This window comes from Sciurus vulgaris (assembly GCF_902686455.1).
Source record: "Sciurus vulgaris genome assembly, chromosome: 2".
NCBI classification, from domain to species: domain Eukaryota; kingdom Metazoa; phylum Chordata; class Mammalia; order Rodentia; family Sciuridae; genus Sciurus; species Sciurus vulgaris.
The window spans coordinates 60,506,190-60,529,467 of record NC_136462.1 but is presented as its reverse complement, the minus strand read 5'-3'; positions in this window follow the sequence as shown (position 1 = coordinate 60,529,467).

Sequence of the window (23,278 nt, the reverse complement as noted above, 5' to 3'; positions counted from 1 at the left end):
AGAAGGTTTTGTGCTATTTTCTCTCCATGACAAAAATCTACTTATCCTAAAAATGTCTCTCAACTATTGTCACTTTTATGATAATTTTCCTAAAAACTATCAAAACCTAATGGGAATACCCTTCTTTACATGTTGCATATTTGGGGGGAGGCATATGTCACACATATATACATTGATATATGTCATTAAGTGAAACATAAAAATAATAAATGAACACCCCATAGTCCACCATCCAGTTTCAGTTTATAGACAGGACAATTATCAATCAATCCACTGAAACTTCACTCTTACTGCTCCTACTCATTTCACATCAATCCCTGTCCCACAGATATTCACCCTGAATTTTTTGTTCATCTTTTTCTTCACTTATTTTTCCTTTTTCCTTTTTAGTTTCCAGCTGTATTTCTTTTATACTATTTTATTTCAAGTTATTTTTATAATATGTTTCTATACCATCAGAAGTAGCCATAGTAGATTTACTTTCTCTGCAATACTTTTTTATAGGGTGGTAATAGAGGACATTTAATTTGTTTCACCTCTTGTCAATGAAATTTTTCTCACCTTCTTGTTCTTAATATTGTAAATATGAGAGCTTCATTCATTTTTACACGTTTTTAGTGTAGAATATTCTGGATAGAAGACTTTCTTGTTTGAGATTTTCTCTAGAATTTGTGGCAATAAGTGAAATGACTGTTAGTATGCATTCATGTTACACTTCATCCTGTTTTAGGATGATATTGTTCCAATTTACACTCACACATGAACAAATGAGTTTCTATTAATTTATAACACTATCAACACCTAGTATTTTTAAACTTTTTGCCAAACTGGAGCTTGTTGTATTAATTTGCATTGACCTGATTTCTAATAAAGTTAACATATCTTTTCATTAATTTGCATTGACCTGATTTCTAATAAAGTGAACATATCTTTTCATATGTTCACTGAGTAGTGGTTTCCTCTTCTGAAGTGTGCCTCTTCATGACTTTTGCCAGTTTTTCTCAGGGTTTGTTTAATTAGGTTTCAATTGAATTATTAGTATCTTTTATATTTTTGTGCCAAACATTTATCAATTTTATGCATTGCAGATATTTTCTCCTGCTTTGTGACTTAGGTTTTCAGTGTCTTCATAATGCCCTATGGATGACAGAATTTAAATTTTTAATGTGTTCTAACTGAACCTTCTTTTTATAGTTAGCATTTTTGTGATTAACATACATCCTGCAGTCATGAAGTTATTCTTCAATATTTTTCTATGTGTTTTAATTTCTCTTTATATTTAAGTCTTTATTAAATCTCAAATACTTTTGCTCATTTTAATTGTCAGGAAAAATTATTTTTCTATATTCTTTGGCTAATTTCACAACACCATTTAATGAATAGAATCTCCTTCTTGAATCATGTGCCATATCTTTTATTTTCATGGTTTCTATTTTGTTCTATTTATGCTTATAATTCATGAATTTTATTTTAGGTTTTAATATTGATATAGGATGACAAAATATATGGCAAATATCACTCATTATAATGCAAAATTTATCTTGACTTTTCTTAGGCATTTGCCTTTCCACTTCAATATTTAAAATCAGCTAATAAGGTTTCCCAAAAACTTTATGGCTATATTGATTTGAAGTTATGGAAAATGCAATATATTCATCAAATAGTCTATGTTCTCACTGCTATGATTTTACTCCCCACCCCAAAATTTATATGCTTAGTCTCATGTATAAAAATTCAGGTACTCTAAACTCAGGACTCCTCTCCTATAATGCATCACACTGAGCCTGAGATATCATCTGGGTCCTAATTGAATTGTCCTGAGGGAATCAGAGCAATGGGAACAAAATGAACATGGTGTACATGCTGCTTGCTGCCATGAGAATAGTGCATTATCTCTGGCACACCAGGCTAATTTAAAGCTTGTAAGTAAGGTAAAACATCAGATCCTTGATAGTTCTTGAGATACTGAACCCAGTATTAGATGATGGAGAAATAAACATTTCTTGTGTTAGCCACTGGGGTTTGGGGATTTTTATATTATTTCAGAAAGTCTAGTCCAACCTGATACAGAACCATATTAAATCCTGGCATGATTTTCCCTCTCTTATTTATTCCTGAGGATTTTGATGATTTTTTATCTTCCTGTACTGCTTAGAGTTTTCATTACAGTGCTAAATAAAAGTGGGATAATGGGCATCCTTTTTCATAATTTTAAAGGAATTTTTTCTAAAATCCCTGTATTAAAAGTCCTACATGCTGTAGGTTTTGATCAATATTTCTTAGCAAATCAAAGAAGTTTTTTTTTTCTATTTAAGAGATTTTTTCCACATGAAACGGCTTTGCAGTTTATCAGAATCTCTTTAAACTCCCATTGAAATCATTATGCATGTTTTCTCCTCTAGTATGTTACATATTTTCTAATGTTAGCTGGCCTGTACATCCTAAGAAAAACAAACTAGGTCACGATGTGCTATCATTTTTGTACATCAATGGGTTTGTTTTGCTAACAATTTGTTTGGGCTGTTTCATAAATATTCATGAATAAAGTTTGCTTCCACATAATTGTTTGTCTATTTCTTACAGAATAATTATGGTTTCTCAGGCAAGGACCATATCTCACTCATTTTTATATCTTCAATCCTTAGTAAAATGCTTAGCACATATGTTGTGCTAATAAATGTTTTGGAATAAATGCAAAATTGATTAATCATATTCTAATGCAAAAGTGAACCTACAGGGAGGGCTTAAGTATTCTCAGCGTTAAGTGAGATAACATACTCATCATACTCATCAAGTCCTATACTGACTTTCCTACTTTCTAATCTCTAGAGGCACAGATACAGAAAAGCTTTAATACCTTGCCAATACCAGGTCCTTTAAATCCTACCTCCAAAATATCATTTTTGTATTTGTCTTTTATCCATTTTCATTTGTCCACTAGCATAGAATCTCTCACTATCAACTCATATCTGGCCCAGTATAAATGTCACCTAATTTCTTTTCCCATTTTCCAATTTCCTTAATTCATTACCTCATCCAGTTATCATACAAAAATCAAAATAATATCATTAAAAGATAAACAAAATTGTTACCCACCTAAAACCTTCAGTAGTTTTCCATTAGACTTTGGAAGGACGTTTCCAATGTTTACACTGGTCTGAAACCATCACATACCTGATTAACTTCTTGCCTACCTCTTCCACCTCTTCTCACACCTCTCCAGCCTAGCTTCCTTTCCTGTAGACACACTGAACCACATTCATCCCAACACTTCTACCACAGCTTGTCTCCCTTGGCTCTTTGCTTTGCAGACAGAAAGATGATCTACATCTTAGATCAATATTTACAGTCTCATGTCTAAATTAGCATTCTCCTTTTTTGTCTTTGTAATTTCATTATTATAATCATTTTTATTTGTATATCTAATTGTCAAGTAATTTTTCCACACTTACATAATTGACATCATAAATATATCAGTATCAATGTATCAATATATCAATATCAATATATCTGTTGTGCCTAACAAGTATATTAAATTCACATTTTAGTGCTTTGAATTTTGATATTGTCAATACATTTTTTGAATGAAAGAAAGAATATGTAGCATGTGTTATAAAGCTTTTCAAAGCTTTAGTTCTAGTTACTCCATTTTGGAGAGAGTATATCAAGTAAATATTTTTTTTGAAAGTTTTTGGCCACTTATAAGAAATTTGTAAATATCACTCCAAAGTCGAATAGAGAGATTACTTGCTTAAATCCAGAATAGCTGCTAAATATTGTGACCATAAAAATTATATTAATAAATGAAATGTGTTTATGCACTATAATTATACATAGCAGATGTCAAAGATTTATTTACAACTCAATCCAGATATATTTAGCAATAACTGGCAAAAGCTCAACAGAAATCTCTTCATATGAATTACTTTGGACTTTGGGGGCAAGAACTCAGTGTAGAAAAAGAGTCAAATTTGTCCTAATGTCAAATTTTTAGTCTTAAAAGGACCAGGTGATTTTGAAGAAAACAGTGCTTGTCATTGATATTCTTTTCATGAACTCAAGCCCTTAAACTACAGGATCAGCCCTGTATTATTATAGTTGGAAATATAAAGTCTTTCATTAAAAAATCCAATGTTTTTATTCTGAATACTGATTGGTTGGTTACTCTCCTATAGAATGCATTAAAAATGAATTAACAGACAACCCAAGACAGAGAGGATTGTGTGGCTGTGTATATGAGATAAAATTGTAAACAAACTAGGTAGACAGGGCAGCAGCATGAGCACAGAATTTCTGGAAGGAACAATTACTTTCCCACCTACTATAGTGCCAGGTTTCCTTGTAGATCAGGTTGTCAGAGACTGGATGAGTTGATGGCTTTGTCAAAGTTATACAGAACTTGCTGAGCTTTATCCTGTATTTGTAAAGCTTTCTATTACTGTAACAAAATACCCAATGTAATCAATTAAAAAGAGAAGAGATTTTGGAGGTTTTAGTTCATGCTCAGTTTGCTTTTTGCTTTTGGGTTCGTGGCAAGAAAGCACATTATAGCAAGAGCAATGGAGCAATGGAAGAGGAAGCCCTCACCTCATGGTGGAAAGCAAAAAATGTGAGACTGGAAGTGACTAAAGTCCCAAAGTCCTGTTCAAGGGCATGCCCCCAATAATCAGAATACTTCCCACTAGGTTCCATCTCTAAAGTTTCCACCACCTATACAATTAGCACCACAATTTGAGAACCACACTTTAACTACATGGGTCTTTAGGGAACACTGATCCAAACCATAGTACTAACACATCAAAATACTGTCTCCTACCAAAAGTTTTAATGAAACACAACTATGGCACATCTCCACTTTCTTGGCTCTGTTTCCCATCCCCATTTCCTCTGACTTAAATAATCACATCTATATTTCCTAACTCCTTTTAACTAACTATTCTCCATATCTCACCAATATTGATATCATATGATTAAAAATTCCATATTTTTTTACTCCATCTATATGATAAAATCGAAGGTTGTTTATAACTATGAACTCATTCCAATTCAGAATCTACTTTGTCTCTAGAGGTTTAATGAATTAAGGAAGGAGACCAAAAAGCTTGTCTGACAAATTTAGCAGCATATGCAAATTATAGTGGATTACCCAAATTCACTAGTGAGCAGGCAGGAGCCACACAAAAAACAATGGAGTTGGTGATGCCCAAAGGTTAGGATCTGTCACTGAATTGAGGAAGAGGCTAGATCTATAATGAAAGCTTCCACATCATTACCTATCAAGAAAAGCCTCTGAGCATACATGAACAAGTCTTTGAAGAGTCCTGAAAATCATACTATTCATTTTGTTTGGGTTTGTAGTGTCAGGGCCTCAGACATGTTAGGCAACCATTCAATCACTGATATATCTCACCTCCTGAAAAATTTTAAGTATGAATGAAAAGAAAAGCAATATGTGTAGTGTGTGTGTGTGCATATGCATGTGTGTATCTCAACAAAGATTTTTTAATGTAAGTAAGATAACTTACTAGAGTTTCATATAGGGTGATTTTTTCATGAAAAAATTAAAATTTGTTTTAAAACATTTAAAATTTGATTTTTTTATATTTGTAGTTTAATGTTATATCATTAAAAAGAATATATATGTATTAAAATAAATCATAAATCTCCTGATATACAACTTTGAATATTTCTCCATTTTGGTGATAAAAGGGAAGCCTGTCACTACTCTTGGAAAAATGAGTTAATCAAGAAAAAGTAGCAAAGCGGCTGAGGTTATGGAACTACAGAGGCCCTTTTTCTAAGGAGAAAGCAGTGTTAACCAACAAAAGGAACACTCTGGTGACAGGCAGTCTGAAAAAGCATGAGGATACTGGCAGTTGGTACTAGAGATAAAATACCTGTGCACTGGTTATGGTGGATTAAATCAGAGAGTATATATTTCTAAACAAGTTATATTAAACCAAGTCTTTATCTAGAAGTTTGAGAGTTTATTATAGAGGGGTTGGAAAAAGGAGAGTTGAACATATACCATATACATACTGTGAACAGAATGATTTCAAGTAGAGTTCTACAAAAGTATATGATATCCTGTCAATACTTTACCAAATAGGTCAGATTTAGTGGGCAAATATTTCATTTTATAGGCTAGAGAAATTACAGGTCTTAGTCTGTTCAGGTTGCTGTAATGAAATACCATACAATTTCAGGATGGAAAAGGAGGTAAAGGATGGAAATGTATTTGTCACAGTTCTAGAGACAGGGAAGTCTAAGACCAAGGAAGATTTGAGTTCTGGTGAGGACTCACTTTCCAGTTCATAGGTGGTGGTGGCACCTTTTATTGTGTTCTTGCATGGTGAAAAGGGAACTCCAGTCTCTTTGGTCACTTATAAGGACTAAATCTATTCACAGGAGCTATGCTCCCATGAACTAAAAACCTCCCTAACCTGCACCTCCTAATGCCATTGCATTAGGATTAATTTGGGGGATATATCAACATTTAATCAATGGCAGTTGATAGCAACTTTTTTTTATTATTTTTAAATTTTTTTACAGACTGCATTTTGATTCATTGTACACCAATGTGGTACATCATTTCATTTCTATGGTTGTACACAATGTAGATTCATACCATTCGTGTAATCATAAATATACATAGGGTAATGATGTCTGTCTCACTCCACCATTTTTCATATTCCCCTCCCTCTCATTTCCCTCGACATAATCCAAAGTTCTCTCATTCTTCTCTGACTCTGCATACCCCCCACCCCATTATATATCCACTTATCCATTATATTCTCCACTTATCAGAAAAAACATTTGGCCTTTGGTTTTTGGGGATTGGCTTATTTCACTTAGCATGATATTCTCCAATTCCATCCATTTATTTTCAAATGCTATAATATCATTCTTCTATATGGCTGAACAATATTCCATTATGTATATATACCATAGTTTCTTTATCCATTCATCTGTTGAAGGGCACCTAGGTTGGTTCCACAATCTAACTATTGTGAACTGAGCTGCTATAAACATTGATGTGACTGTGTTACTGTAGTATGCTGATTTTAAGTCCTTTGGGTATAAACAGAGGAGTGGGATAACTAAGTCAAAAGGTGGGTCCATTCCAAGTTTTCTGAGGGATCTCCGCACTGCTTTCCAGAGTGGCTGCACCAATTTGCAACTCACCAGCAATGTGAAAGTGTGCCTTTTCCCCCACATCCACGCCAATATCTATTGTTTGTGTTCTTGATAATAGCCATGCTAATTGGAGTAAGATGAAATCTTAAGGTTGTTTTAATTTGCAGTTCTCTAATTACTAGAGATGTTGAACACTTTTTCATATATTTATTAATTGCCAGTATGTCTTCTGTAAAGTGTGTCTATCCAGTTCCTTGGTCCATTTATTGACTGGGTTCTTTGTATTTTTGGTGTAAAATTTTGTATGTTCTTTATAAATTTTGGAGATTAGTGCTCTATCTGAAGTGCATGTGGAAAAGATTTTCTCTCACTTTGTAGGCTCTCTCTTCACATTCTTGATTGTATCCTTTGCTGAGAAAAAGCTTTTTAGTTTGAGTCCATCCCATTTATTGATTCTTGCTTTGATTTCTTGTGCTTTGGGAGTCTTGTTGAGGAAGTCTGATCCTAATCCAACATGATGAAGACTCGGGCTTGCTTTGCCTTCTATTGGGTGCAGGGTCCCTGGTCTAATTCTTATGTCCTTGATTCATTTTGAGTTGAGTTTTGTGCAGGGTGAGAGATAGAGGTTTAATTTCATTTTACTGCTTATGGATTTCCAGTTTTGCCAGCACCATTTGTTGAACAGGCTATCTTTTCTCCATTGTATGTTTTTGGCTCCTTTGTCTAGTATGAGGTGACTATATTTATGTGGTTTTGTCTCTGTGTTTTCTATTCTGTACCAGTGGTCTGCCTATTTTGGTGCCAATATCATACTGTTTTTGTTACTATTTCTCTGTAGTATAGTTTAATGTCTGGTATTGTGATACCTCCTGTTTCACTTAAAATAAGCCCAGCTATGCCTTTTAACAAAACTCAATAGAAAAAGGAATGTGGTGGTGTAATACCTTTATTAAGTGGCATCACTCATATGCACACTTAGAGTTCCTGTCTTCTTAATGGCTAGGAAGACCTCTGGCTTCCTAGATGCCAGAGCAGCATTCCTCATTTTAGGGGACTGATATTCCTTGAAATTTACCCAAAAAATGATCCCAAATGAGACGAATGCCTGTGGAACACTTGTCCAATGTTTAATCAGTGATTAGGCACTAGTACGAAACAACACATTAACAAAAATCATGTTCATTTATCAGGATGTTGCTTAAATTCAGATCTCTCCTACAATATGAGAAACTAGCCCATTTTATGAAGAAATTGATGTGTGGCTTCAACATTGAATTTAATTCACAACTGATGTCTTGCATCATTTTTTTTTCTTTTTTTTTTTGAAGTTTTCTCATTTTTTTTTTTATTTTTTAGTTTGTTCTATATAGTTATACATGAAAGCAGAATACATTTCGATTCATTGTACACAAATGGAGTATAACTTTTCACTTCCCTGGTTGTACAAGATGTAGAGTCACACCATTCGTTTGATCATACATATATATAGGTTAATGATGTCCATCTTTCCCACCTCCTTGCCCATCCCCTACACTCATTTCCCTCTGCCGAATCCAAGTTCCTCCAATCTTTCCTTACCCACCCCGCCATTATGTATCAGCATCCACTTATCAGAGAAAACATTTGGCCTTTTTTGGGGGGGGATTGGCTTATCTCCCTTAGCATGATATTCTCCAACTCCACCCATTTACCTGCAAGTGCCATTTTATTCTTTTTTAAGATTTAGTAATGTTCCATTATTTATATATACCACAGTTTTTTATCATTCATCTGTTGAAGGGCATCTAGGTTGTTTCCATAATCTAGCTATTGTGAATTCAGCAGCTATGAACATTGATATGGCTGTGTTATTGTAATATGCTGCTTTTTAAGTCCTTTGGGTATAGGTGAAGGAGTGGGATAGCTAGGTCAAATGGTGGTTCCATTCCAAGATTTCTCAGGAATCTCCATATTGCCTTCCAGAGTGGGTTGCAACAATCTGCAACCCCACCAGCAATGTATGAGTGTACCTTTTCCCCACATCCTTGTCAACACCTACTGTTGCTTGTATTTTTGATAATTGCCATTCTGATGGAGTGAGAAGAAATCTTAGTTTTAATTTGCATTTCTCTAATTACTAGTGATGTTGAATATTTTTTCATATATTTTTGATCAAGAATATATCCTCTTCTTTGAAGTGTCTGTTCAGTTGCTTAGCCCATTTATTGATTGGATCATTTATATTTTTGCTGTTAAGTTTCTTGAGTTCTTTATAAATCCTAGAGATTAGTGCTATATCTGAAGTACATGTGCTAAAGAGTTTATCTTATTCTGTAGACTGTTGCTTCAAATTATTGTTTCCTTTGCTGAGACGAAGGATTTTAGTTTGAATCCATCCCATTTATTGATTCTTAATTTTATTTCTTGTGTTTTAGGAGTATTGTGAAGGAAGTCTGATCCTAAGACAACATGATGAAGATTTGAGCCCACTTTTTCTTCTATTGGTGCAGGCTCTCTGGTCTAATTCCTAGGTCATAGGTCCATTTTGAGTTTAGTGTAGGGTGAGAGAAAGGGGTTTAATTTCATTTTGATGCATGTGTTTTTTCAGCACCACATGTTGAACAGGCTATCTTTTCTCCATTGTATGCTTTTGGCACCTATGTCTAGTATAAGATAACTATTTGGATTTGTCTGTGTCTTCTATTCTGTACGATTGGTCTGCCTATTTTGGTGACAACCTACTGCTTCAGTATTCCTGCTAAGGATTGGTTTGGTTATTCTGGGTTTCTTATTTTTTCAAATGAACTTCACGATTGCTTTCTCTATTTCTCTGAAGAAAGACATTGGAATTTTAACTGGAAATGCACTGAATATATACAGCATTGGTAGTATGTCCTTCTGATAATATTAACTCAGCCTATCCAAGGACATGGAAGATCTTTCCATCTTATAAGGTGTTCTTTAATTTCTTTCTCTAGCGTTCTCTAGTTTTCATTGTAGAGGTCTTTCCTCTCTGTTATTAAATAGATTCCCAAGTATTTTTTTTTTTTTGAGGCTATTGTGAATGGGATAGTTTTCCTAATTTCTCTTTTGAAGGATTCATCACTTATGAATCTAAATACATTAGATTTATGTGTATTGATTTTATATCCTGCTACTTGCTGAATTCATTTATTAGTTCTAGAAGTTTGCTGGTGAAATTTTGTGGATCTTATAAATATGGAAATATTTCCTCAGCAAATAGTAATAGATTGAGTTCTTTTCCTATTCATATATATTTCTTTCATCTAATGGCTCTGGATAGAGTTTCAAGGACAGTGTTAAATAGAAGTGGTCAAAAAGGGCATGTCTGTCTCATTTCAGTTTTGAGAGGATATACTTTCAATTTTTCTACATTTAGGATGATGTTGGCCTTGGGATTAGTAGAAATAGCCTTTACAATGTTGAGGCATGTTCCTACTATCCCTATTTATTCTAATGTTTTCAACAGGAAGGGGTGCTATATTTTATCAAATGAAATAATTCTATGCATCTAATGAAATAATTATATGATTTTTTTCAATTTTGAATACTTTTTATTTATGTAGGAACTATAAAGACATATTTAATTTATTTTGTAAACTTGTATTTTCTTCTTTTTCTTTTTTCTTTTTTTTATTAAAAATCATAAATTTACATAGGGCAATGTTGTTTGATTCATTCTGTTATTATTTTTTCCCTTCTCCCCCACCCCTTCCACCCCACTTTTCCCTCTATGCAGTCCTTCCTTCCTCCATTCTTACCACCTTCATTATCCCTAATCCTAAACCTAACCCTAACCCTAACACTAACCCCTCCTACCCCCGCATTGTATGTTCTCATCCGCTTATCAGCGAGATCATTCGTCCTTTAGTTTTGGGAGATTGGCTTATCTCACTTAGCATGATATCTCCAATTTCATCCATTTGCCTGCAACTGCCATAATTTTATCATTCTTCATGGCAGAGTAATATTCCATTGTATATATATGCCACAGCTTCTTTATCCATTCATCAACTGAAGGGCATCTAGGTTAGTTCCACAATCTGGCTATGGTGAACTGAGCAGCTATGAACATTGATGTGGCTGTATCTCTGTAGTATGCTCATTTTAAGTCCTTTGGGTATAGGCCAAAGAGTGGGATAGCTGGGTCAAATGGCGGTTCCATTCCAAGCTTTCTGAGGAATCTCCATACTGCTTTCCAGACTGGCTGCACTAATTTGCAACCCCACCAGCAATGTATGAGTGTACCTTTTTCCCCACATCCTCGCCAACACCTATTGTTGCTTGTGTTCTTGATAATCGCCATTTTAATTGGGGGAAGATGAAATCTTAGGGTAGTTTTGAATTGCATTTCTCTTATTACTTGAGTTCTTGAACATTTTTTTCATATATCTGTTGAGTGCTTGTACATCTTCTTCTGTGAAGTGTCTGTTCATTTCCTTAGCCCATTTGTTGATTGGATTATTTGTATTCTTGCTGTAGAGATTTTTAGTTCTTTATAGATTCTGGAAATTAGCACTTTATCTGAAGTATGAGTGGCAAAGATATTCTCCCACTCTGTAGGCTCTCTCTTCACATTACTGATAGTTTCCTTTGCTGAGATAAAGCTTTTTAGTTTGAATCTATCCCAGTTGTTGATTCTTGCTTTTATTTCGTGGGCTATGGGAGTCCTGTTAAGGAAGTCTGATGCTAAGCCAACAAGTTGAAGGTTTGTACCTACTTTTTCTTCTATAAGATGCAGGGTCTCTGGTCTGATTCCGAGGTCCTTGATCCATTTTGAGTTGAGTTTTGTGCAGGGTGAGAGATAGGGGTTTAATTTCATTCTGTTGCATATGGTTTTCCAGTTTTCCCAGCACCATTTGTTGAAGAGGCTATCTTTTCTCCATTGCATATTTTTGGCATCTTTGTCTAGTATGAGAAAATTGTATTTATTTGGGTTTGTGTCCGTGTCCTCTATTCTGTACCATTGATCTACCTGTCTATTTTGGTACCAATATCATGCCGTTTTTGTTACTATTGCTTTGTAATAGAGTTGAAGATCAGGTATTGCGATACCCCCTGCTTTACTCTTTCTATGAGGGTTGCTTTAGCTATTCTGGGTTTCTTATTCTTCCAGATGAATTTCATAATTGATTGCTCTATTTCTGTAAGGTACATCATTGGGATTTTAATTGGAATTGCATAGAATCTGTATAGCACTTTTGGTAGTATGGCCATTTTGACAATATTAATTCTGCCTATCCAAGTACATGGAAGATCTTTACATCTTCTAAGGTTTTCTTAATTTCTTTCTTCCGTGTTCTGTAGTTCTCATTGTAGAGGTCTTTCACCTCTTTTGTGAGATTGATTCCCAAGTATTTTATTTTTTTCGATGCTATTGTGAATTGGGTAGTCTTCCTAATTTCTCTTTCTGAAGATTCATCACTTATGTATAAAAATGCATTGGATTTATGAGCATTGATCTTATATCCTGCTACTTTACTGAATTCACTTATGAGTTCTAAAAGTTTTTTGGAGCAATTTCCAGGATCCTGTAAATATATAATCATGTCATCAGCGAAAAGGGATAGTTTGAGTTCTTCTTTTCCAATTTGTATCCCTTTAATTCCTTTGGTTTGTCTAATTGCTCTGGCTAGAGTCTCAAGAATTATATTGAATAGAAGTGATGAAAGAGGGCATCCCTGCCTTGTTCCAGTTTTTAGGGGGAATGCTTTCAGTTTTTCACCTTTTAGAATGATATTGGCCATGGGCTTAGTGTAGATGACCTTTACAATGTTAAGGAATGTTCCCACTATCCCGATATTTTCTAGTGTTTTGAGCATGAAGGGATGCTGGATTTTATCAAATGCTTTTTCTGCATCTGTTGAAATAATCATGTGATTCTTAACTTTTAGTCTGTTGATATGGTGAATGACATTTATTGATTCCAGATGTTGAACCAACCTTGCATCCCTGGGATAAAACGCACTTGAACGTGGTGCACTACCTTTTTAATATATTTTTGCATGCGATTTGCTAAAATTTTGTTGAGAATTTTTGCATCGATGTTCATTAAGAATATTGGTCTGAAATTTTCTTTCCTTGATGTGTCTCTGTCTAGTTTAGGTATCAGGGTGATATAGGCTTCGTAGAATGAGTTTGGGAGGGTTCCCTCCTCTTCTATTTTATGGAATACTTTGAGAAGTATTGGAATGAGCTCTTCTTTAAAGGTTTTGTGGAACTCAGCTGAGAACCCATCTGGTCCCGGACTTTTCTTTGTTGGTAGGCTTTTGATGACCTCTTGTATTTCATTGCTTGAAATTGATTTATTTAAGTTGTGTATGTCCTCCTCATTCAGTATAGGTAATTCATATGTCTCTAGAAACTTGTTGATGTCTTTGAGGTTTTGTGTTTTGTTGGAGTATAGATTTTCAAAATAGCTTCTAATTATGTTTTGTATTTCACTACTGTCTGTTGTGATATTTCCTCGTTCATTCCAAATTTTAGTAATTTGAGTTTTCTCCCTCTTTCTCTTTGTTACTGTAGCTGAGGGTTTATCAATTTTGTTTATTTTTTCAAAGAACCAACTATTTATTTTGATAATTTTTCTGATTGTTTCTTTTGTTTCAATTTCATTGATTTCAGCTCTGATTTTAACTATTTCCTTTTTTCTACTACTTTTGGTGTTAGTCTGCTCTTCTTTTTCTAGGGCTTTGAGCTGTAGTGTTAAGTCATTTATTTGTTGATTTCTACTTCTTTTGTTGAATGTGCCCCATGAAATAAATCTTCCTCTAAGTACTGCTTTCATAGTGTCCCAGAGGTTTTGATATGATGTGTCTTTGTTCTCATTTACTTCTAACAATTTTTTAATTTCCCTCTTGATGTCTTCTGTTAGCCATTCATCATATAATACTGTATTATTTAATCTCCAAGTTTTGGAGAAATTTATGTTTTTTATTCTGTCATTTATTTGTAATTTCAATCCATTATGATCTGATAGAGTACAAGGTAGAACTTCTCTCTTCTTGTATTTGCTAACATTAGCTTTGTGGCATTAGACATGGTCTATTTTAGAGAAGGATCCATGTGCTGCTGAGAAGAAAGTGTATTCGTTCTTTGTTGGATGGTATATTCTATAGAAGTTGGTTAAGTCTAAATTGTTGATTGTGTTATTGAGATCTATGGTTTCTTTATTCAATTTTTGTTTAGACGATCTATCCAGCAGTGAGAGCAGTGTGTTAAAATCACCTAGTATTATCGTGTTGTGGTCTATTTGGTTTCTGGAATTGAGAAGGATTTGTTTGACGTACATGGATAAGCCAATGTTCGGGGCATAGATATTTATGATTGTTATGTCTTGCTGATTTATGCTTCCCTTAAGCAGTATGTAATGTCGTTCTTTATCCCTTCTGACTAGTTTTGGCTTGAAGTCCACATTATCTGAAATGAGGATGGATACTCCAGCTTTTATGCTGTGTCCGTGTGCATCGTATTTTTTTTTTTCCCATCCTTTTACCTTTAGTCTATGGGTATCTCTTTCTATGAGATGAGTCTCTTGCAGGCAGCATATTGTTGGATTTTTCTTTTGAATCCAATCTGCCAGTCTATGTCTTTTGATTGATGAGTTCAGGCCATTAACATTCAGGATTATTATTGTGATATGATTTGTATTCCCAGTAATTTGACTCATTTTTGTTCTTTGACATGATTTGGTTTCTCCTTTAATTGGTTATTCCTTTAGGTTTGTTCTTCCCGTTGCTGATTTGCATCATTGATTTTCATCTCTTCCTCATGGAATATTTTGCTGAGAATGTTCTGTAATGCCGGCTTTCTTTTTCTAAATTCCTTTAGCTTTTGTTTATCATGAAAGGATCTTATTTCATTGTCATATCTGAAAGTAAGTTTTGCTGGGTATAAGATTCTTGGTTGGCATCCGTTTTCTTTCAGGGCTTGGTAAATGTTGTTCCAGGCCCTTCTAGCTTTTAGAGTCTGGATTGAAAAATCTGCTGATATTCTTATTGGTTTCCCCCTGAATGTAATTTGATTCTTTTCTCTTGCGGCCTTTAAAATTCTTTCTTTATTTTGTATGTTAGGTATTTTCATAATAATGTGCCTTGGTGTGGGTCTGTTGTAATTTTGTATATTTGAAGTCCTATAAGCCTCTTGTACTTGGTTTTCCATTTCATTCTTCAGATTTGGGAAATTTTCTGATATTATTTCATTGAATAGATTTTTCATTCCTTTGGTTTATTTCTCTAAGCCTTCCTCAATCCCAATAATTCTTAAATTTGGCCTTTTCATGATATCCCATAATTCTTGTAGATTCTGTTCATGATTTCTTACCATCTTTTCTGTTTGGTCAACTTTGCTTTCAAGATTAAGTATTTTGTCTTCAATATCTGAGGTTCTGTCTTCCAGGTATTCTATCCTATTGGTTATGCTTTCTATGGCGTTTTTAACTTGGTTTATTGTTTTTTTCATTTCACGGATTTTTGGTTTTTTTTTTTTTCAGTATCTCTAACTCTTTATTGAAATGGTCTTTTGCTTCCCGTATTTGCTCTTTTAACTGTTGATTGGTGAGATCATTTAATGCCTGCATTTGCTCTTTCATCTCCTCATTTGCTCCCCTGATTGTTTTAATTATGTACATTCTGAACTCCCTTTCTGACATTTCTTCTGCTGTGCTGTCATTGGGTTTTATTGATATAGTATCTAGGTTTGTTTGGGACATTTTCTTCCCTTGTTTTCTCATATTGGTCAGATGTCAGTGGGACTCTGTGATATTGCAGATTTTCTCTATTGGCTTATAGTGTCCCTGTAGATTTCCAGTGTATCATCTCCCAGCCTTCAGTAGCCTGAAGTCTTGGAGTAACTTGGTAATGCATTGCTTCCAAAGAAAGCTGTCCCTAGCCTTCTACTGGTTCCAGGCCTTGGAGCTGGCTCTGTGTGGAAAGGCTCTCACTGGGGGGCCTGCTCCAAGAAGCTGGCCGTGTGGGAGGAGCCCACCGCTGGAGTTCCCAGGGCTGCCTGAGGAAGACTCTAGCTGCCCTGCCTACTCTAATAAGCTGCCCGTATCCAGGCCTGCCACCCGGGCCGAGCTTCACTGGGTCGGGGAGAGTCACCCTGTGGTTCTATTTTTGTCCGAGTCTCTCAATGCCTCCCCTTCTTGAATCCTGGGTTCTGGAGTGACTGGAGATGCAGTCACCCTCTGGTCCGCCATCTTGGATCACCCTGTGGAAACAACCTGTGTCCGGAGCGGGGCAGGGCCGCCTGGATTGGTCTCTGGCTGCCCTGCCCTGGTCCCAGAGGCTGCTTGCAGGTCGGAGGTCTCCGCTGGCTTGGGGACTTGTAACTGGCTCTGTGTAGAAAGGCTGTCACTGGGCGGGCTGCTTCGAGAAGCTAGACTAGAAAGGCACTTCCCGCCGGAGGGAGCCAGGCTGCTTGGGGAAGTCCCTGGCTGCCCTGTCCTGGTCTCTGAAGCAACCTGTGCGCAGGCCAGAGCTCGCCGGCACTGGCTCAGGGACTTGGAGCTGGTTGTGTGCAGAAAGGCTCTCACTGGGGGGCCTGCTCGAGAAGCTGGAGAATCTGGCCCTGTGGTAAGAGCCAACCGCCGGAGTGCTCAGGGCTGCCTGGGGGAGACTCTAGCTGCCCTGCCCTACTCTAATCTATGATTCTTAACTTTACGTCTATTGATGTAATAAATTACATTTATTGATTTCTGGATATTGAACCAACCTTGTATACCTGGGGTGAACCCCACTTGATCATGGTGCACTATCTTTTTAATGTTTTTGTATGCAATTTGCCAGACTTTTGTTAAGAATTTTTGCATCTGTGGTCATGAGTGATACTGGTCTAAAGTTTTCTTCCTTTGATGTGCCTTTGTCTGGTTTTGATATCAGGATGATACTGGTTTCATAGAATGAGTTTGGAAGCATTCCCTCCTTTTCTATTTCATGGAATTCTTTGAGGAGTTTTAGTATTAGTTCTTCTTTGAAGGTCTTATAGACTTGGCTGAGGATCTGTCTGGTCCCAGGCTTTTCTTGGTTGGTAGACTTTTGATGGCATGTTCTATTTCATTGCTTGAAATTGATCTGTTTAAATTGCATATGTCCTCCTGATTCAGTTTGTGCAGATCATATGTCTCCAGAAATTTGTTGATGTCTTCAAGATTTTCTATTTTATCAGGTTATAGATTTTCAAAATAACTTCTAATTATCTTTTCTGTTTCCATAGTGTTCTGTCATGATATTTCCTTTTTATAAAAAATTTTAGTAATTTGAGTTTTCTCTCCCCTTCTCTTCATTAGTTTGACTAGGTTTATCAATTTTGTTCATTTTTTCAAAGAACCAACTTCATTTTTTGTTTTATTTTAATTGTTTCTTTTATTTCAATAATACTGATTTCAGTTCTGATTTTAATTATTTCCTGTCTTCTCCTTTTGGTGTTGATTTGTTCTGTTTTTTTCTAGGACTTTGAGATGCATTGTTAGGTCATTTATTTGTTGGCATTTTATTCTTTTGTTAAATGAGCTCAATTCAATGAACTTTCCTCTAATACTTTGATATGTAGTATTGGTATTCTCATTTACTTCTAAGAATTTTTTTTTTATCTCCTCCCTGATGTCTTCTACTACCCATGCATCATTCAATAGTGTAGTATTTAGTCTCCAGGTATTGGAGTAGCTTCTATTTTTTATTTTATTATTGATTTCTAATTTAATTCCATTATGATCTGATAGAATGTAAGGTAGTATCTCTATTTTTTCTGTATTTGATAAGAGTTGCTTTGTGGCATAACATATGGTCTATTTTAGAGAAGGATTCATATGCTGCTGAGAAAGAAGTGTATTCACTCATTGATGGATGAATATTCTAAATATGCCTGTTAAGTCTAAATTGATTGTATTATCAAGTTCTAGTTTCTCTGTTCAATTTTTGTTTGGAAAATCTATCCAGTGTTGATAGAGGTGCTTTAAAGTCACCCAATATTATTATATTGTGGTATATTCAATTCCTGAAATTGTGAAGGGATTTTTTTACATACATAGATGCAACATTGTTTGGGGCATATTTACATTGTTATGTCTTCTTGATTTATGATTTCCTTAAGCAGTATTAAATGTCCTTCTTTATCTATTTTTTAAAGCCAGTTATTTTGCAAGTAAGCTTTGGTAAGGAGAAGATACAAACAGAACAGCCACTTTGAAAAGGGAAACTCAAGGTAGGTAAATTTTTAATCATTTTATACACTATAGTAAGCACTACATACTCATGATCTCAATTTAATTTTCACAAACCAATATCGATGCCAGACATTTCTCAGTACATGAACGCCTCAAGTTTGGAAGTCATAGATATTTCTGTGTCATTTTCTGTTTGTGTGTGTGTGCGTGTGTGTGTGTGTGTGTAGTCAAGAAACCCAAAAAAATCAATAGCTGTAAATTTAAATGTTTAGAACAAAAGGAATTCTGTTGTAATTTCATCAATAAACACTTGAAATAGAAAGACTGCTTCAAAATGCGAAGTATTCCAAGGATAGTAAACAATCATTAAGAAAAATTCTTTAAAGGAGTCAATGAATTTAAAACTCTGTCAATTCCAAAATGTGAATGTTTCTGGAGTCTTGTGGAGAATACTTAGGTGAGGTAGACAAGGAGAAAATGATAGGAAATGGAGAAAGTGGGAGGAAGATGCCCTATGGAGAATGTGAGAGAACTTACTTTATTTAAAGCAGGAAAGTCAACTTATGTGAAATTTTGCCATGCAAAAATGAGATCTCCTTTCTAACTTTTTGGTAGAATTCACTAATATGGATTTTTATGTACAATGTCTAGATTTTAAATATTGACTTAAAAATTATGCACCCTGATTCAAATATCTTTGTACCATATATCTCTCTGGGTCATTCTTCTGAATGAAAATGAACTAAGGCAAAAAACATTTAGGGAAAGAGTTCAATGAGAAGATGAGTAAAATACTTCAAGACTAATTGAAGAGAAATATTGAATATAAAGAATCAAGAATCCACAATTAACTTGCATTTAATAACATGATGAATAAGCTATAATTATCATCAGTGAACATATTTAGTATTCATTCTCAATATATATATCTTTGATTTAAATATTACATTATATTTAAATCTTTGATTTAAAATTTGTGAAGTTCTTATATGGGCAACCATTTTCTTTACTATCAAGTTACATGAGTAGGTTACAGTATCTTATATTTTCCAAAAATATTTTTAATCAAAGACAAGTATATGCTCTTATCTCAATAGTTTGATGAGAGGTATTGTGTTTGTAAATAAGAATTAAAATTCTTTCTTCTATGCTATACATGCTTAAAGTACTGCTTGAATAACAACTATTAATATCTTTTAGAATGGAATATTTGATAACTTGTTCAAAAACCATTAAACACTTCAGGCAGTATCTTAAAATTATAAAAGATATTCTCTATAATATTAATGGTTTCATTATACACATAGTTTTTCATAATAATTTTGGATTCATTTTACACATATTATCTTTTTTAACCTCAAATAGTTTTATAGATATGGTTCTGAATAAATTATGTATGAATGAAACTGGGACTCAATGTGTCTGAATGCCAATCTCTTTGCATTTTTAATACATCACAATACTATAAAGCTCAATTGAAAATGTCAAAACTATATACAGGGTTATATGGTAACACAAAAGAAAAAGAATGGTTATTTATGAGCCATTTGGCATTTATTATCTGGCATAATATTTAAATAACAGCAGATATTTTTGCAGATATAGGTATAATGTATGAATTTAAAAAAAATCTACTAATAAGTAATGTTCTATTACAGGAATTGAAGGATTATGAATACAAGTTGCATGTGAAAATATTTCATGAGGCCAAAGGAACACATGATGTCCATCATAGTTAAAAGCATTTTGATGATAAAACATTGTTATACACAATTGTTACCTTTGCTTCATAGTCTGTTCTTCTCCACCATTTCAACACCACCAAGTTCTCCAGGAAATAAGAGGCAGCAGAACACTTCAGAGAACTTTAGCAACCCAGTAATTAACACCCTCCTGCTTTAAGTTGGAACTAATCCTGACAAGAAACAAGTTAGGTGGGGATTGAATATCATCTTTATTGTATAAATAAGTCTTGGAGAGAACATTGAGATTTCTCCCATCATTTCTGTTGAGCTTGGCCTCTAAGCATTAGTCAATAGGATTAGCAGGCAATTGATCAAATAAAAGTATTCCCCTGGGCTTAATTGGACAGGGTATCTCCCTAGGAAAGATACTCTGTTCACATATAAGATTTATTCATTGTTAAAAAGAGATTTTAGAGGAGTGACAGAAGTAAATATTGACAAATCCTGTCTAGGAACAGTCCCTGAGTGCCTGGCAGGGCTTTGGCTCACTGATTTCATTCTAGGACACAAGAGCTCCAACTTCAAATGTATGTTGAATGTATTAAGTTATTATTGCCTGATTCAACCAAATACTGAATTCATCAATCTAATTTTCTGTTTTCTAAATGTATAATCAGCAAGCAGCATTCTGATTGTTTTTAAAGTTCACCTTTAAAAATGCTCTCAAAAAGACAATACAGTTATCACTCTAACATGAGTATCCTGGTCCTTTTCCAAATGCAATTATAATTCTCATTACACATTAATTAATTTTCTCCTCAATTTAGTGTCTTACTCTTTTGTGCAGCTGATTGTGGTATTAACTAGCTTCCTAAAGGCCTCCTATGATCCTCACTTCCTAGTATTACTTCTTTGTTTAATCTCTTCTTAAATTGACACAGAGCTGGTCCAATATAATACAATGAAAGTGACAGCACACAGCTTCCAAGGCTAGGTCTTAAAAGGCATTGTAACATCCACTGGGTCTTTTGCATCACTTCCTTTGATATGAGGACTCTCCAGCAGCATCTCACAGAGTTCTGAATAGAGAGAAAGGGGCACTCAGCTAACAGCACCAAATTCCCAGCCATGGGTATGAGTCACTCTGAACACAGATCTGCCAGCTCCACTATGGCCTTCAGATGACTACAGCAGAAGTTGACACTGGACTGCAGTCTCACAAGAGACCCTAAGCCAGAATCTCTTAGCTAAATCATGATTAAGCCACAAGCATTGTGGGAAATAATAAATGATTATTATAATTTTAAATAATAGAATTGCAGAATGATTTGAATTCAGTGTTAGGGCAATTAATGTGGGTTAATACATTATCTTCTGATATGAATCCCTGATATGGATCTCTTCTAATTTATATTGGCTATTACTTAATTGTTATTTAAAGAACACTAACTGTTTAAGAAATATTACAAACTATATACATGTATAGATATAATCATACATATAAAAATATAAACTAATTTAATCATCAATACAAACCTACTATGATCCCTGATTTATAAATGCAGAATCTGGGGCACAGAGAGTAAAGTGATTGAGGTCACATAGCTAGAAAATATCAGAACTGGGATTCAAACCCAAAGAAGAATAAATTAATGCCTGTTCTTAACTATTAAGTTACATAGTATTACTTCTTTATCCACAAAGAAGAATAATGAAATCAAGGCTTCTGAGTCTGCCACATAATAGGAAATTCATTATGCTGAATGTTTCCTTTCTGCTTTCCTTGTCTCTAACTTGTGAACTAGCCTAGCAACATCGAGACCATTTTCAAAATGCACATAAATTGTCATGTACCAGGACTGACAGAGGAGGGACAGCAGAGGAATATTATTAATTACTCCCAGTTACATCCAATATCTGCAAAGAGATGAACAGGAAGGATCTGAAAGGTGAAGTCAAGTTTTACAGTGTCACAATATGACCTTGACACACTGAAGTAAATTATTATATTTCTTATTACATCCAATTCTTAAACTCATGACTCCCATACTTGGTCACTAAGGGATCAACAAGAGATTGGCTTCTTGAAATGGGTGGTTAATCATTTCAAGATTTATATTTTGCATTTCTATTAGGAAATCTAGCATATGGCTTTTGACTTGACAACACAGAAAACAGTTTTGATTTCTTTTTCTCAGGCATAGTTGTCTATTTTTACAAAAATAGAACCTTTGTTAAATTAGCAAACTGTGAAAAGAGCTGTCATATTAACCAGTTATTATTTTCTAAACATCTTCCTTAATGTCATATGAAATGTACAAATAATGATTTCTGCCAAAACAGAAAAGAAAAAAGCAAATGATTCAGTTTAAAAAATCAACATTGGGGATTATAATTAAACACGAGCATGACTCCTGCGTTAATGGATCAAAATTTCTTAAGAATAAAGCATGAATAAATAATGCACACATTCTATAATCTTATTTTATCCTACAAATTAACCCTTTGAAAGGCAATATGATTGTGAAATTTTAAGACCTAGATTGAAAGTCCACTTCTATAACTTATTGAGTTAAACACCATGTGTAGCTATTATTGTTTACATGATTTACTTCCCTCCCATTAGAAGATTACATTCTCAAACAGTGATGTTGCCTACTGTGAAGAAAGTATAAATCCCCACCCCACTGGAACTGGGCTCCATCATGTGACTTGCTTTGTCCAATGGCAAGTGAACAGATAGGGCATTTGCTCAATCCAAGCAGAAATTTTAAAAGTCATTATGTTTTACAAGCTGACTTGCTCTTTCCCCCTCTGAAATGAGAATGGCATGTTTTAAATAAGGGCTGCTCCTTCATACTGAATCCTTTAATAAACAATTAGTCATGAACATATAATGTGAAATAGAAAATAATTCTTACTGCAAGTCACTGAGATTTAGGATTTTAAATACACACACACATACATACACGCACACAAAGAAACATATATATGCTAGTTTATTTTCTATCAATGAAAGATCGATTATAGTATCAACCTTAGATTTATAGTATCAACCTGAGCACATGGAAATGGTACCTTAAATTATATATGAACTTCAGAGGAAATAGAATAATTTGAGAAAAGAATCATCATTTTATTCAAAATGAGATTTTTATACTTTTGAAAAACAGAATTTATTTATTTGAACTCAAACTAATTCTGGCCCTGCCAAACACTTTTTTCATTGATCCTCTTTGTATGTCAGCTGTCACACATGTATGGTATGGAGGCAATAATACCTTCCCACTAG